Here is an 18164-nt window from a genome sequence, read left to right as displayed (position 1 = left end):
CACAGGGAGCTGTGCTGTCACCCTAAAGCCCAGTGCAGGGCCCTGTGTAACTTTTTTGTTCCCATTTTTTGCAAGCCAACTCTCTGGCCAAATATTGTTGCAAATCAGGAGTGAAACCACAAGGTCAAGAAATATGTTTGGGGGAAAAAAAAGAAAAAAAAAAATTTTGTTTTGATGGACCATGACCTAAATGTGAAATAAATATTAGATTTGCTCAGTTTGGTGTAAAGAAATGTCTGTTCCTATTACTGAGGAGAAGAGGTGACAAGGGATGCTCCGTGTGGCGTGACCGCGGAGGGTTCCCCGGCCGCCAAACTCATGCCTGGCTTTCAGGGAAGATATCACTGTGCTGTTCCAAGTCTGGAGTCTTTTGATGACATTCGCTGCAAGGGAGCGGATGATAAATCTGTATGCAATTACAGCAACATCCTTTTGGTATCATCCACACAGAGTCACTATGTCACAGACCTGTCACAGGGTTTCGCTGCGTGCAGGAAGCTCATTTTACAAGCAAGGTACAGCTCAAGTTTTGGCCAGTTCGGAACATTAAAATATTTCATGAGTTTTTTTGGAACCGTTTAGGCTGGAAGGGGCCTGTGGTGGTCCCATGTCCAACCCCATCCTGTATGGGGCCAGCTTAGGACAGGCTGCTGGGGGCCATCTCCTGGTGGATCTCCAAGGATGGAGAGCCACCACCCCTCTGGGTAGCAGATATTGTTCTTTATGATAACATTTTGCCTGAATACTCTGTGCCATGTTCTATCTACCAAGAATCTCCCTTTATATTCTCTTCTGGGGGTAAGAAACCCAAGAGTTAAAATGATATCATGTTTAAGAAATGCCAGGTTTAAAATCTGGGACATTCAGAGGTCTGCTGGACTGTACTGTTCCCACAGCCCGCACCTAGCAAAGAGAGCAGAAGCATTTGCTGGGGAGAGCACAGCATGCCCAGCCAGCCTCCTCTCTGTAAGCCAGTCCTGCTTTCTACAGCAGTAAGCACTGCTTTTAATTATTAGGTTGTGATGAATGCAAATAAATATTAGTCTCAGGATTGCTAATGAACAGTTCTCTTGGAATAGTCACCGGTTTGGTGCAAGCTTTGGTAGCTCTGCCAAATGATGCCCTTTCTACCCTGTAAAGCTTCAAGAAACAGGAGTGTAATAAATGTGCAGTATCAAACAAGTCTGTTCTGGCATAGTATTTGTATGAATAACTATTTTGTGCGAACACCAGTGGAAGCTACGGGGTTCACAGGCATCAGAAAGTCCAACTGACATTCAAATATTTGCAAATAATGAATCATGTGATCCCACAAATAACAACAAACCAGCCTGCTTGCTTTCATTGAGGAAAATGATTATGAATCACTGTGTACCGTGGGACCAATCCAACAACCACCAGCGTCAAAGGGAGTCTTTCCATAACTTCAAACAGGCAGGGAGCTGAGCTGTGTTTGCTCAGCTTTGCTCAGTGTATCCCTCGCTTTCATATCACACAATTAAATAATAGAATTTATCAGGCAAGTTGGAATTTCCTAGAGCAGCCAAGAGTGGGCAAATGTCATCTCCTGACTGCATATGTGCAGCTCCCACTGATGTCAGTAGGGTTATGTATGGGCAAAATGAGGTCAGGCTGTGTTGTCCTACTTTACGTGCCCTGTGGTATTACACTCAATTAAGTTTGTCTCCCAGGACGCAGCCTCCCTCCCACTTAAGTCACCAGGAACTTTGTCACTACACAGCAGCACAGGAGAAGGCATGAAATACTGGTCTTTCATCCCGACTGCAATGAGGTTTAACTCGTGGAGCTGCTCTTTGAAAAAGGGGGGTTACATTCTGTAGAAAAAAAGTAGAAAGATCCATGAAATCACAGTGTGGGTCATCTTCTAGAGAACGTAGCAGCATTTAAGGTCTCCCACAGCCTTGCAGAGCATGGTGGCCTCAACAAGACCTTCTTCCCAAGGCATCTTCCCTGCCCAACAGCTGCCCACAGTCCCTTGCAGAAAGAGTCTGAATATCATGGCCAACACCTCTTAGGCAGCGCTGGAGAGTCAGCCACATCTTCTGTGTGGGTGACCACATGCTAGGCTACTTTGGGAATATTAACCACTGGTTATGAAGTGAAACTATAAATAGCCATAGGAATGCCAGCTGAAGGAGAAAGCAGGAAAAATCCCCTGGTGCAGACAAACGTGTTGCCAAAATGCTGCTGTGCTTTGAGTGAGCTGGGCTTAGTCCTTGACTCCTTGATGGGGTTCCTCCTGATGTTGAGCAAGTGTCTTTTTCTCTCTCTGCCTTCAGCAGAGATGTGCAGAAAAAACACCACTGAGGATAATTTTCTATGGTCTGTATGATGAGAAACACGGTCATTCAGATATCATCTGCTGACTTTGTGTCACTATGAGGGAAGTTCATAGCTACCATGAAACCCAAGGAGATTCAGGTCTGTCCTACACAGACACATACCTTTGTGTAACAGCCTAGTTGAAAGACCACCTATCTATATATTGGTTAGAAAATAGTGTTTGATTTTTAAATCTCTCACAACTGCTGTTTTAAGTCCCTTCTAAATACTTTTGGAAAAAAGGATAGCTGACTTTTTTAAAGATGTTTAACTTTGCACAGTATACTTAATCATGAGGGGGCCACAGAAGGCAGCAGTCAGCTCGAGGCTAAGACAAAATTTTGGCTTCTGGTTGTGTCATTGGGGTACAGAGAGAGCAATTCAGCTCCTCCTGAAGCAGATACTCTCTGGCTGACAGGAGGGTTTTATGTTATGTCTAAACCCAGTTGTCCTAACTCAGAGCTGGACCCTGCTCTCCCTTTTCCACGAAGGCTCTCCTGTGGGGTGCTGGATTGCATTTAGGGCCTCCTTGCCTCCAGTAGTCCTGGCTGGGCGTTGACAAAGCCACCCCTCCAGCTGCACCCACAGCCGCTGTAGGCCCAAAACCGAGCTTTCTCAGGGGCTGGCCCTGCACTGCGGGACGGGATCAGGACTTCAGAGCGGCCACAAACCTCAGCACCTCTCTTTCCAAGAGTACGGCACGCTTGTTCAGCCTTGCCTGCGTTGGTATAAACACCGCGCACGTACTGTGTAGTTAATTAAAACTATTCCCACTCAGTTTTCCCTGGGGGGGAAGGAAGGGAGAGGAGATGGAACCACTTGGGAGAGGTGCTCGTCGCACTGCTTAATGCGATCTTCGGGGGGAGGCAGGCAGTGCCGCAGAGAAATAAAGCCGCCAAGGCCTGAGAGAGCACCGTGGAGAGCAAGGAGGGCTGTCTGCTGGGAGAGATGTCCCTCAGGCCCTGTGCTGCCCAAGGGAAGAGGTGGTGTGAGCCTGGCAGAGAAAACAGAGACCATCCTCTCTGCAAGGCTGGGTAGCACGCATGGAGGCCTACCCTGACACCACCTAACTTCATGCTCAGGACCTTCTGGGATCTTGGGAGGCTCCCATCCTCCAGAAGCCCATCTTTTGGGCAACTCATGGAAATGGCAGAAGTCACAAGCGGCTGGGCATGTCCATGACATAACCGGCGCTCGGCCTGGGTGACTCAGCCCCATACCTGGAGTTTTCCCAGGCTTCAGACGGAGAACAAAAGCAGCCTGCAGCTCCCCACAGAGCCAGGTTACTCACCCAGACACCAGGAAGTCATTCAGGCTTTTGTTCTGTGGTGTGTGGATGTGCAAGGGCTCATTCGGGGAAAGTGGCTGCCCTGATCAGTGTTCCCAGAGCTGTGATTTTTTTCCAATGCTGGGCATCCTGGCACTGAGGCAGCGGTGCTGCCATGGGACAGATACAGCTGGTGCCACCCCACTGCTCCACCAGGTCCCCCGCTGCCCTCCAGCAGATGCTGAACAAGATCAGGTGCAGGATAAAAGGTGAAGCCTCATGGGCAAAGCAGAACACGCATAAACCAACTGCACCTAGCAGTGGGCAGGGTGCTGCTGCAGGTGATGATGTCTTGGTCCCTGCTGGTGACTGAGCAACCCATGGTGTGGGTTGCTCACATGGGATTCAGGTGTTTCCACTGTGCACACCAACAAGAGAGCTTGTATGATAGGGCCCAAGGCAGCCCAGATGTCCAACATGAAATAAATATCACATTTCATGCTATAAGTTCATCCATTTCCAACAAGGAAAGTTGTTGCTTCACAAAATTAAAAGAAGCCAAGCCTGGGCTCCCATTGGACTTGTTCACAGAAATGTGTCACAGGGAAATGTTCTGCATTATCAGAAATTTGGTTTTAGCATTTTTTTCTTTCACAAAGGAAATGACTTTACTTCAGTTATCAATTGTGTCTAGGAAAGAAACACAGAAATGCTATCACACCTTTGAGTGCAACAGAATAGGCAGCAAAATTAGAATATTTTCTTGCAGATTTATACATCAGAGCTATTCTTTTCCTATTTATAGGGATCCTGACAGGACAGAACTATTTACTGAGAGTTAAATAATGACATCTGTTGTGATGAATATCAAATCCAGTGGAAGCTGTTTCATATTAAAAAAGAAACTCGGGGCCAATTTTCCTCTTGATGAATATAGGCACAGCTTTATAAACTTCTTTAAAGTTTCACCCTTTACACCAGAATAAAACCCAGCCCAAGTAGCTTATATAAACAAGCACCGTACACATGTGCAAAGAGAGTTCCCTTTTAAGCAATGTCTCACTGAAAAACAGAAGAAAGCAGAAACCAAGCCCCAAACCTTTTAGGATTCCCTCGTTTAGATGGAATCAAAGTGACCTCTAGTGATTCGCTGCTAACCGTGCAGCCGTGAAGCACCGAGCAGGAGCAGTGTGATGCTGCGGTGGCACTCCTCTGGTATAAACACCATCAAGACCTGATTAAAGATAAATTATAGCAGTTAGTGGCTGTTACAATGACCATCACGAGTATTCAAGTATAAAGTATTTTCCAAAGCCCTACTGGTTCTTTCCATGCAAGTCTCACACTGTTAAAAGAAGAGGATTGTTTTTATTAGGCCATTAAAAATAAGCAACACAATGAATTTATTAGTAACTTATCATCCATGTGTCTTCTGGCACTGCTGACGTGCTGTTCTTTGGGAATAGGCAGGATAGGAAGTGCACTAGATTTGTGATTTAACTCGTTTGTTCCTACTTTTTGGAACAGTCACAGGCTGATGGCAAAATTATTACCAGTTGTTGTGCAGCGAGTGTGGGGTGCAAGGCTGGGCAACAGAAGGCAGATTTGTACCTTGGCAAGGTCATCCTTCTTCTCCCAAACAATGTTTTTATTTTTATTAATATTTTTAATTAAATAAAAATCATAGAGAAAGAATGTTTCTGTTAATCAGCTGTGCGAGAAACTATATGAGCCACATTGTGTTGGTTTACCGTGAAAATCAATAGAAAAGGGGGTAGAAATGGGATATTGCTGGGGTCACTCCCTGGCAGGAAATCTTCCAGGGACAATTGCAGGGAACTCAGCCAGCAGCGAGATGATGGAGTGCTCTAATATCCCCCAGGGGTGTGTCAGGGCTGGAGTGGGCAGCAGATACAATCGATTCCTTTGGCATGGGAGGCAGGGATGGGCACAAAGGAGATGCTATTACTCAGAATGCAGATTTTTGATAAAATATATCCTCCGCAGGCTGGATGCATCAATCTCAGCACCAGAAACGGGCAAAAACCAGGACACTATTTTTGCTAGGAAATGTTGCCTGACTGCTTTAGTTTCATATGTGTTTGGAACTTCATCTCCAGCCTCCTCTTCGATTCCTTCTCTCCCCATCCCCATGTTACATTACCATTAAAGACTACATCACTGTACATCTGCAGGAAGATGCACAAGAACAATTCTTCCCCTGTTGGCAGCTCTCCGTGACGGTCATGCATGGAGCAAATTGCATTTTGACTCCTTTCCAGGGCTGCTCTAGCACTCCCTGTAATTTTTGTGGAGGATCCGCCGCAGCCATCATAATGAAACTTGCTCCCTTGTTGTGGTCAGCACTGCTTTCATCACACATTTGCAATGAAGCGCCTTCTTCTTCTTCCTTTTTTTTTTTTTTTTTTTTTTGGCCTGGATTTGTCAGTGCTTTTCTCTCCTACCAGAAAGCATTAGTTAAGACATTCCTAGGATAGGATGCAGAAGGACTTCTCATGGGAATGAGGCATTTCACAAGGGGTGCTATTGGACCTGCCAACACCACGAGGGATGCTGGGGACCCTCCTGCCATTCTGGGGTGCCCACGGTGTAAAACTTTCCATGTTTTGGATAACTGCTGCCTGGATAAATGTCCAGACCTAGATGTTAGGCTGCTATTAATGGTCAACCTACAGCTTCATTTGCTCAGGAACATCTGAGCAAAGCCTCCTCCATCTGGGGACAAGAAGCAACTTGAATGAGTAAAATTACATGTGTGTTTGTCCAGGCCTTGGAAACTAGCCAGAGAGCAAGGATTTGTCATCAAATAATGAATCCAGCTACCGGAGAGACCTAGCCCAGGCTCTGCTCTGCCCCAGAAACCTCTCCTCAGAGCCATGGTTTAGGTGGCAAGTGCCAGGTCTACTCACAGGTCTGTGTTAAATAAAATGTGGCTTGACATGTGTTTGTTTTTAGGGCTTACAGATGGAAATATTATTATTGCTATTATCATTATTTCTATTATTATTATTGTCAGGAGGAGCAAATCCAATAAAAACAGATAGGTAAAAAGAAGCAAGGTGCTCATTGCAGGATGATCTGGTACTAACTCTGGATTGTCTAGATTTCTTTATTGGTGTTATAATCAAAAATTCATGTTTCTGTATTTTGTTTCATTTCTTTCACAAAGAAAGACACTTGCACACTTCATTAAGCTCCTTCTACATTTTACATTCATTGTGTATAAAATGATATCATTTTAATGAAAGGCAATAGCTAGAAAACCACATTTTGTCTCGAAACAGCCCCTTTCTGGTAAAGAAACATTTCCTTATTTTTAGAGCCAGAACTGTGCTAATCTGAAGTACTTGCACAGCCTTTGAGTCCCAAACCTGAAAGCTGTAAAAATATAATTTATTTTATACATGCATGCTGCGGGTTTATTTTTCCAGCTAAGGAATGAGAATACAGAAGCTGGTTTCACTTTTGTGGTCTAATAGGTCAGTGCAGATTTACCATTTTAAACATGTGCAGCCATAAATACACAACAAAACAAATTGCTGCTGTTGCTGTGATCCAAACCCCAAATTAAAAACAAATACAAATTAGAAATCCCCTTTAGAAATCTCATCTGTCTCAAGCTGCTAGAATATCATCTTGATGACAGAACTTCTCAGATAACAATGGCATAATATTTGGACTTTTCAGAGTATTTTAACTAAATCTCTTTGTTGTTTGTTTTGAGTATCCAAATACTTAAAGGCATTTGTACATTTCTGACTCTGTGAACCATGTGATTGCATGAGAATTTCAGATTAAACTGTTTGTTTTTTTCAAGTTAGCTTCCAGCTTTCAGCATTTGCAGAAATAATATTAAGAAGAACCTGAAATCTAGAAGACCAGGAGGCAAAAATAAAAAAATCCTTGAGCTTGGTCCTGTATTTATTTCCTGGTAAATTTTACACAGTTGAAGTTGGCATCGGGAGACAAATGAGAAGTAGCACAGTGGAACATTTACATTCTGCGATGCTGGGAGCTACGGAGAAGTATGAAGCAGTCACCTGGAAACCAGCCAGCCCAGTTTAGTCTATCTACAGGATGGTAGGTCACTCTGGTCCTCTTTTGAAGGAAGTGCAATCCGATGATGTTTCATATTTTAAAAAAATATTCACAGTTGACTGAAAGAAAGTTTTCCTAAGGAAAGTAGGCTTGGTGACCTGTTCCTTAAAAAAAGTCCCACTAGATTTATTGGGAATGAAAGCAACCATGGAATACAGGAAAAGAAACGACTCAAACAGCCTGGAGAAATGAGCAGAGAGCAATATGCTCCTGCAAGCCTGCTGCAATGCTCTGCAGGGCTTCATTTTCCCTGCTCTGAGAGGAGATTTTAAAATGTGGGAACAGGGAGGCTGGGTGCCAGAGGAAGGGCTGGTGAAGGTCCCCTGCTTGCTGGGCAGGGGATTCCACATGGATCAAGTCATAATCCAGTACCAGTACATGGCCCCCTAGCTCCAGTGGGCCCATGCAAGCTCAAAACAGATCTGGGGGGACAAAACCAAAAAAAGAGTCTGCAAACAACCCCTTCTACTCTTTGGGATGATGATATCCTCATGCGTTGCCTGAACACATCCTGAAGCCTTGTCAAGGTGTTGAAACTATGGGTTATACCTTTCTGGGATGTGTCTGCATTTTAGCCAATTTTGTGATATTAATCGAATGTTGAAAATATGTTTTTCACCCTTTTCAGGCACACTTGCAAAATTAAAACCAGACACTAAGGTAAGCTGCAGATTGCACTCCCAGAAATAAAATGGCAAGAACTGAGCAGCAAAGAACCCAGTCTTTATGGAGTTTGTGAAAATCTAAAGGACAGTTGCCACAAATCAGGTTTTGTGCCTTTGTTTTGTGTAGGAAAAAAGCTAAAGATTCTCGAAACTTCCTGATAAAGGTGAAGCTGTGCAAGAATAATTTCACTTGTTCTGCAGAGAGGAGGCATATGGCTTCAAAGTAACTAGGGCATAGCTTAAAAAGTGCCTTGCTATGGTTTTCAGTAGGATGCTGATGCTGAATGAACAAGAAAAATGGTTAATGATAATAGGGGTATGGGCTGGAAGTGACTGCATCCACCATGGAAATGAAGTCTGTTCTTTAAGGCAGTGAAAACATGAAGCATTTCTGTTCTCTATGCAAGAGCAGGAGGGAAACAGCAAGTGAGATGGCACGTCCAGGAAGGAGGAATTTAAACACATCCATCAAATTGGCTGCATTAGCATCTGACTGGCCAACTGCAAAGGCAGAAGCTCAAGTTTTCAATGTGGAGAAAGGGGCCTGAGCTATCACAGAGGTCTCGATCCCAGTATTGCACAAGAAAATAAAACAAGTTTTAGATAAAAGAATGATCAAAGATTAAGAGCCAAAGAGAAAATGAGATATATAGTACCCGATTGATTGGGTCAGGTTAATGCAGAATAGTTCTTTGATACTGTAAGCAATTTTATTTTATTTTTAGACAGAACAATTGATCTAAGAAGTATTTCCAATGATGTCTCATTAGTGTATGCTACCTAAGCCAGAGACGATGGAAACAAGTGCGAGAGCTGCAGGCTGGTTGATCGGGGCTCACGGTGACAATGGGAGGAGGAGGCAAATGGTTTTCCTCAAGCATTGATCCTTTCATGGGTCTATTTTAATACCCCTGAAAGAAATTGAGGTGTGCCCTGTGCTGGGTGACAAGATGAGAGTTGCCATCAGCAATAAAGATGACCAAAATATTGATCAGGAGCAAAGAGGTGACCTTGACTGAAAGAATAGAATTGGTATCAAAATGAATAGCAAGAAGTGTTCTTTGTGCACTTAATGAGTAAAAACAGTTACTCATATTAATTACTGGAGGCAAAAGAGGAGAAAGGAGTCCTTCCTGCCTTAGCCACCCCCGTGTAACAGTCAGGAATGTGACACGACCATGCAAAAAGCTAACACCATGCTGGTTGTAACAGGGGAGGTATTTCCAACAGGGTTTGAGGGAACTCTTTGGGCAGCAGGACTTACACATAGGAAGGGAGAGGTTATAAGTTTCTTGGTGCTCTCGCTCAGGATTAGGATGATGTGATGGTGACAGGAGGTCGGAAGGGATGCTGCGTGTTGTGAGCTCTGGAAGATGAAGGTTTTCATACACTCTAGCAGGAGTCAGCCACACCAGTAGTGCAAAAATAAGCACTCGGCAATAAATAATATCCCCACAGGAAATCCACCAGGTGTACAGCTATCTCTATAGCTATTTACTTGTTTATTTAAAGCAGAGTTAACTTACACTAATGTGACTGGACAGATTGTCTGACAAGCCCACCCTATGGGTGTAGAAGCAGAGGCATGAGATGGACAGACACCCAGCCCCTGGTGTGGCAGTACCCAGGCAGGTTCAAGCACTGCCAAAACAGACACCCCAATACCATTAAAATGCCATGGGGAGAGCTGGGGGGGCTCAACTCCATCAGCTGGGCCTTTCTACCACCCTCTCTGGTGCAAAACCTGGGACTGGAGCCCCAAAACTCAGCCCCAACCCGTGCTCTGCTTATCTGGATGGGCGTCTTTCATGTTAGGAATCTGCTTTTCTTTAATATGCATACAATTATTGAATCAAAAACTTCCCCTTTCAGCTTCACTCCGGGTAAAGAAAATGACAATTAACCTGATTCAGCTGTGAGTTAATTCATTTAATCTCCAGGTGCCCTTAGCCTTGAAATTAATACCCCCTAAAACACTGCTAAATAGCGCTCGAATCTCTTCCTTTAATTAAGTGCGTAATGAAGCTAATTTAAACAGCAGCCAGCCTACTGGAGCCCACGCTGCGGGCTCCGTGCCCCTTTCCACTGACACCAGAGAACTTTTTCCAGGTTAGGCCGGCACCGCACGGGCTGTGGGGCCGCTTGCCCGGCCCCTGAGCACCACCTGCCGACATATCGCCTGCAGACAGCACAGAAGCAGGGCCTTGGAGTCTTCAGTTCTGACAAACAGGAGGAAAAAGTGGTCTCAGTGGGCTTGTTGGGGTCTGGGGTTATTATCTGGGGTTTGTTGTCTGTGTCTGCTGCTTTGCTTCCCACTTGGAGGAGGGCTGGGAGGCGGGTGATGGGTTTTCTCCCACCTCTGCACCTCCAGCAGGCTGAGTTAAGGGGAGATGTTTCTCCTCCCCTCAACCGGTGCCTCTCAGGGCTCATCCAGCCCGGCTCCACCTGTGCCACCACTGAAAACAGTTGGAGTCCTTCCTTTTCCTCTGCTGAAATGTCAGGGCTGATGCTTGACACTGATAAAAACTTGAGATAATGTAAAAAGAGGAGGGGAGGCGGGCTTTGTTTATAACAGGACTGGGTTCACACTCCCTCCGTCTTCAGAAAACAAGGATGGGGACAGAGAGGGCGACCTGGTGGCCATGCAGCAGGATGGGGAGAGCTGAAGCACCCTGTGAAGGGCCCGAGCTGCCCTGGTCCCCACAGGGAGCTTCATTTGGCCCTGCGGGGCCACCCCACTGCAGAGACCTGGCTGCACGGAGGTCTTGTCTCAGCTCTGTTTGCTTCCTTGCATGTTCCTTACGCTTCTATCTAAAGGCTTTTTGCTGGGTTGCCTATGCCAGGCTGAAAAATATATATATATATATTTATATATGTATATACATCTATATACACACACGCAACGCCCTTGCAATTGGTTCCTGTAATGGATTTCAAGCCCAGCTACACCTCTGGCTCAGGCAGCCCGACCTAAGGATTTTATTGTGCCCTTTCCAAAGCTGCATGTTAAAACCAGTTCCCAGAGAATATTCTGGGCTGCTTGGTATAAACAGCAGCAGCCTAAAGCCTCTGGCAGGGCTGTGCCTGGCTGGCAGCCTCTCCATCCCCTGTCCTCGCCCTGCTCCTGGTGTCTTTTGGTCTGGTGCACAAAGGGGGCAGAAGGCTCAGCAAGGGTGGGTCGGGGCTGTCCCCGGGGCAGAATTTCTCCCCATGGCGGTGGGAATTGCATCATTAGTGGCTGGCCTGGGGATGGGCAAAGGTGTGGCTGAAGGACGTACACTAGACTTAATTATTTAACTTTATGAGGTTCAGGAAGGAGAAAAGCCCTTGTACCATCATGCCCAGCATGAGTCCTTGCAGCCAGGGCCAAAAAATCACCTTTCTGAGTATCTTTCAGAGAGCTGGCAGCATTTATGAGCTCTGCCTCTCACGCAAGCATGTCATCCTTTAAGATACACTCACCAACATAATGTAGTCTACAAAAAAATTAAGACTTCTGTGAAGTTTGGCTTTCATGTTTTTTTTTTTTTTTTTTTTTTTTTTTTTTTTTTTTTTTTTTTATGTCATGGGTAACTTCACGTCTTTGCTCAGAAAGCCAAACCTAAATCTCCTAACGAAACACCACCTTCACAGGGAGCCCACTGGGTCAGGCTGCTGTGCCTCTTGTTGGCAGCTTCATGCTTTGGAAAACCCGTGAGATCTGAATATTGGTGTGTTGGGATGTTATTTTTTTTTTTTCATTTGCTTTCAGATTGTTGACATTTCAAAATCCTCGCTTCCAAGGCTTTGGCCCCATGGAAAGGAGCCTGTGGAAGGCTGGGGTCCATGTTGGCTCCTCGAGGGGGGGTGTAAGGATGCTCAGGAGCACAGCAACAACTGGAGCCTGTGGTTCCCCTCAGCTCTGTCTTTTGGGTGCATCATGGTCCAAACCTGACCGTGTGCTCACATGGCACTGGGGATGGATAGAAGGACAGAAGTCCTTCTTTTGTGTGTGTGTGTGTGTGTTTTTTGTTTTGTTTTGTTTTGTTTTTTGCTTGCTTTTGTGAGGTTGGGTGTTTTTTTTTGATTGGGGGGGAAGGTTGGTGGTTTTTTTGTGTGTGTTTTTTTTGGGGGGGAGGGGAGTTTTTTGTTTGTTTGTTTGTTTTTGTTCTTTTGGGGGTATTTTGGGGGTGTGCTCTTTGGATAAAACAAGTATTTCTCTGCCCAAATTACCCCACTTTACTGAGGCGGAGGACAGGTAAAAGTGAGTGTGTGACAGCTCCCAGCTCTTCCTTAACTCTTCCTTTTCCCAGCAAATAAAAACGAGCAGATCCTTTCTAGTGAAGCCCAGAGATTTGTGGCTGCTCTGAGGATGTGACCAGGTTCTGTGTGGATGTGCCCTGTGCTGAAGCCCTGGAACCTGCCAGTTGCTGGCTGTTGGGTTGCACTTTGGAACAAATAACGTGCTGTTAGTGTCATCCTATTTTGCTTTTCTGCTCTATTTTCTACTTCAGTTTCACTTCACTTCAGTATAGAGATGGGCTTAGAGAGCCTGGAGGCAGGAGCAGGAGGTCTCAGCTGCTCTTCTCCATGGGTAACGGAGGACAGGAGTGTTTGCAGCAGTTCCCTGCTAGAGGTGTAACAGCATTCAAGCCCCCATCCTGCTTATTTTTGTGTCACATTTCAGGTTTATTGTATGCTCAGAACATGTAGGGTTAGATTTTTTTTAATCTTTATTTTTATTTTTTTATATATATATTTTTTAAAGGTATCTGGTTTCTGAGTTGTCTGCAAGGATGGAGGTTTTGCATAGGAACACTGCAAGTCCTTTCCCTCCATATCCAAGGCATGTTATTCACCATCTCCAGCCCACAAACACACAAAACTGGTATTTGTTCCTCACAACTGATCAGAAAAGAAGATCTCAGATCCTAAAGCACCTCTTTGCAGCAAGAAAGATGAGGGTTCATGCTTTGAAATAAAAGGGGCTGAGAGACACTCACCAGTTTTAATCGATAAAGCCAGAAATACGCTGGCTCTGAGCTCACCCCTACAAGACCAGGGTTTGAACTCCCCGGGACCAGGCTGGAGATGTGCTGAGTCACTGAAGGACATCACCATGAACAAGAAAAGCCTCAGCACAAGATGCTTGTTAGGGCTTTAAGCATTAAAAAAAAAAAAAAAACCTGCTGGAAATGATCCTGCCTTCCCCCCGGACAGCCCCCTCATCAGCAGCATTCACAGTGTGAGAACCCATTTCACCTCTCAGAGAGGAGGTAATTATTTCTTGTCAGTTAGGCTCAATCACTGAACTCTAAACAGCTGGTGGTATATCACCATTTAGCCTCATTTACCACCATGATAGCCTTTTAGCTGTTCTACATTTCACGCGTTCTCTGCCATTTTGCCCATAAATTCTCCTCAAAAAAAATCATAAAAATTTATGAGGGGGGGGGGAAAAAGAAAAAGCATAAAATGGAGGTGGCTAAGAGAAAAGGTACTAAAATTTTCAAATGAAGATGAGGTTGCATACCCCCAGCTGTGTGAAGTGCAGTGATTGAGGGTCTGGCTGATGAGGGTTGATTGCCTTCCTCCTGCTCCTTGCCCCCATTAAAGGAGAAGTGCATCCTCCCTCTGGGTGCGGCTGATTAACGGCAGCGCAGGGAAGACCTGGGAACAACTGTGTCTTCCACGTTTCGATGTGATCCATGGATTTTCCTGACCCCCTTCCAATAAACTAGCACCCTTAAACAGCCTGAAAGGTTTATAGGAACAGAAACTGGGAGGCATCACTTTGCAGAGGGACCAGCTTGTGGCAGCGTTTAAGATGGAGAATGTACCAATACATTATCACCTTATTCAGTTAAACGGGATTTGGCTTCCAGGATGGCTTTTGTGACACAAAAGTCCAGGCTGAAGTTGCATTTGGTAGTCACTGTGAAATAGCAAAATCCTGTTTTTATGGTCCAGGAGTTCCTGGGCTCCACTGACCAAGTCCCAGTTACTTCCCTGGGGCTAAGGTTTTGAATCTAGCCACTGTTTGCAGAAGCCCCAGTTCCAATGTTAATAGTAATAATAAAGACAAGCAAATGATAGGAAGTGACAAAGAATAGGCTGACTTAAGGGCCACTGAATACCTGTGAGGGAACATTAAAACCATCCTAGAGCAAATCCAAAGCAGACCTTCTGTTTTATTGAAGATCCACCCAAGCACAAAGTGGTAAGGATCCAGATGATGCAGGAGTTTTATTTCTGATCTCATTTTCTATCAACTTTTCTTAAGAAATGAGATTTCAGAAAGATGTAAAAACAAACAAAACAAAACAACAACAAAAAATTAGATCATTCAATAAGTAAACTTAATTTTGCCTGTGTGGAGAATACTTGATGCCAGCCACCACTAATATATGTATTACCCAAAGAGCACCATCATATGCTCATAAGTACCTGAGCTGGGACCACTTTTCTCTGTGCAGTGCTAAACAGACACCGCATATTTGAGAGAGTGCCCACACTCCCTGTAACCTATCTTCCATTAGAAAAATAAACAACAAAAAGCCCCCAGCCTCCTCTGGGATGAGGGCTGTAAGGGCAGACAGGAATCCCAACCCCCTGAATACCTTTTGGCCACTATTAAAATACATGGAAGAGCTTTGTTTACATCTTGCTTTTAACCTCTTGGCCATTTCCACAAACCCTCAATCCCTGCAGGGTGGAATCCAGGTTAAGGAGGGATGTGCGAGGCACTGAGCGTGGTGTTGTGCACCTGATTCACCATATAGGTGCATGTAGGAGGGAAAAAAAAATGCAAAAACGCTATCCCTCCTTTCTCGTTAACTTTCCTCCAAGTAAAGATTGTGCAATGCTGTAAGGGAATACCAAAGTTTCCCTTTTTGGAAGACGGACGAATTTGTTTGCAACCCAAGGAAACAGGATTGGAAAGGGCTGATGGGCAGCTCTCGCTCTGTTGTCATAAAATCCTTCTCATGGGAGTACAGTCTTTTTATCAGCAATTTCATGAAAACTGGTTGTTAATTAGCAACTAACGATTACTGGAATAGAGCACTAGAATAAGAAGAATTGGAAATGTTCACTTCGTGTGTCCTCTCCAGAGCCTCCACAATGCAGAGCACATCTCCAGAGAATGACTTTCCCAGGTCAGCACCTCTATTTTTTTTTTCTCTTTTTTTTTTTTTTTCTCTTTTTTTTTTTTTTTGTCAGCTGAAGGCATACCTTTCCTCAGTGATCGTTGCAAAACAGTGAACATGGGTGGATGAAAATACGTAATATACATCCCGCAGTTACCAGAACTGGCATTTGAAACCAAGGAGCAGTGGTGCTGTGTGACCAGTCAATTCTCATTGAAGCAATGTGCGGATGTTTTCTGTAGTTTAAGCCCTGGTATTTGAAAGGCAGAACATGCAGAGCAAAAGCAGAAAAAATCTTTGACAGCTGAACCATTCAAAATAAATAAATAAATAACCAAACAAATAAACACCCCCTGAAATCAATATTCAAAATAAACATCCTCTAAAATCATTATTCACAGGGGAATTCCACTTAGGGAGTTGCTTTGTATTTTGAAGTCCAGCACTAATTCCTCGTACTATACATACACATACTAATACTTCAGTTCTGGAAGTGCCTGACACATTGATCCTGAAAAGGCTTTTTTTTTTTTTCCCCCCCTCTATGGCTCACCACATCTGTAGATCAGCTATCTGCAATTAATTCACTGCTCTTTCTCTTCCTTTTTCTTGGCAACACTCAGCTTACAGCAAAAATCCTTACTTATTAATACCAGAGTGCATGCTCTTGCACTTTGCAAGATTTAATTTAATCTCATCTTTATTATTCTAATTCTCTAGCTCATCCAATTCCTGTAAGATGCTCCAGTTCTCCTCCTCCTCCTCACTCAAGCCCTCCCTCACGCGTCTCCCAGCACGCTTGGTGAGCGCGCTCCCAACTCTTCATGCCCAAATCGTTACAAATTAATTAAGGTCAATCAAGACCAATTTTTGAAGCACTCCACTCAGCATCTCAAAATTTAATTTTAAAGGCTTACTTATTCCTCCCTTGGTCACTCCCTTTCTATCCCTTCAATAGCTAGTTTTTAGTCCCATTGATTTCCTCTTCAGCTCTGCATTTGCCAGCCTCCAGCTGAAGGTTTAGTTTTCCAGTCTTCAAAACACACTACTGCATGAATACTGCATTCAGGTTCTTAAAAAATAACACGTTCGTTGGTGGGAGATTTTAAATTTGTACTGGGTTTACGTGGTAAGGTTTTGGTAGCAGGGAGCTGCAGGGGTGGCCTCTGTGAGCAGAGCCCAGCAGCTGCCACATGGCAGATCAGAGCCCACTCCAGCTGGCCCCAAAAGGACCTGCTGCTGGACAGAGCTGAGCCTTGAGTAATACTGGTTGGGCCTCTGGGAGACCAGAGTTAAGGGATAAAAAGGCTGTGCTAAAGTAGCTGGGAGAGAGGAATCAGAAATGTAAGAGACCCAGCCCTACAGCCCCAAGGTGAGTGCAGCAGGAGGGCAGGAGGTGCTCCAGGCACGCAGCAGCAGTTCCCCTGCAGCCTGTGGAGAGGCCCCTGGTGGAGCAGGCTGTCCCCCTGCACCCATGGGTCCCACACGGAGCAGATCTCCACACTGCAGCCCCCCATGGGTGGAGGAGCCCCCGGTGGAGCAGGTGGATGTGGCCTGGAGGAGGCTGCGGCCCATGGAGAGCCCCCGCAGGAGCAGGCCCCAGGCTGGAGCTGCAGCCCGTGGAGAGGAGCCCACGCAGGAGCAGGGGGTCTGGGGGGAGCTGCTGCCCATGGGGGACCCGTGCTGGAGCAGTTTGCTCCTGGGGGATGGACCCCGTGGGATGGAGCCGTGTGGGAGCAGTGCTTGAAGAGCTGCTGCCCGTGGAGAGAAGCCCCCGTGGGCTCAGTTCACAAAGGACGGCATCCATGGGAGGGACACCACGCGGAGCAGGGGCAGAGAGGGGCCGTGAAGGAGCAGCAGGGATGAAGCCTCAGGGACTCACCGCAGCCCCCAGTCCCCAAATCCCCTGTGCTGCTTGGGGGGAGGATGTAGAAGAGGGTAGATGGGGGAAGGTGTTTTTTGTTTTTAGTTTCTCACAGCTCTATCTTGTTGATAATAGTCAATAAATTATATTAAAGTCCCTACATTGGCTGCTTTGCCCATGACAGTAATTGTTGAGGGATCTCCCTCTCCTTATCTCAACCCTTGAGCCCTTTCTATCATATTTTCTCCCCCTCCTCCTTTGAGGAGGGGAGTGAGAGAATGGCTGTGGTGGAGTTCAGCTGCCCAGCTGGGTGAAACCACCACAAACTTTCAGAAATCACATGGACTGCTATGCCTGATCCTAAATGTGATCTCAGAAAGGAAGATTGTTTTTCAGGTCATGATTCTGTCTTGAGATCTACCCCCAGTAACGATGTGACATGCTAGTAATGCTCCAGTGAAAACGTAGATATTGGATCACCGGTAGCCACTTCAAGTGATAGCAGGGTGATAGTATGATTTATTACATTTTCCTCTGTGAATAATATTAACAGATTGTAAAGCTTCTCCTAAGTGCAAAAAGGCAGATTTTCTGACCTCTTATCTGAATATATACTATTCCAGTGAAATTAACCTTTACTGATGGTGATAGAATTGTGTTCAGAATATAACTGATGGTGAACAGATTGAGTTTGTTCAGAGCTCCTTTATGTCATAACTATAAGCAGTATTTGAATGCAGAGATCTTTTATTGGACATGTCAGTACAGCTGAAAAAAAC

At 45.1% G+C, this 18164-nt stretch overlaps 1 long non-coding RNA gene across 1 annotated transcript; it reads left to right on the top strand.

Moving 5' to 3' along the window:
- Positions 1-10396: 10396 nt before the first annotated feature.
- LOC311432775 lies at positions 10397-14235 on the top strand. Its single transcript, XR_014690320.1, has 3 exons — positions 10397-10503; positions 12687-12841; positions 13142-14235. It is a non-coding gene; the product is annotated as an uncharacterized lncRNA (long non-coding RNA).
- Positions 14236-18164: the final 3929 nt, after the last annotated feature.

Source organism: Aythya ferina (assembly GCF_964211825.1).
Source record: "Aythya ferina genome assembly, chromosome: 2".
NCBI classification, from domain to species: domain Eukaryota; kingdom Metazoa; phylum Chordata; class Aves; order Anseriformes; family Anatidae; genus Aythya; species Aythya ferina.
This window is presented reverse-complemented; position numbering and strand designations above follow the sequence as displayed.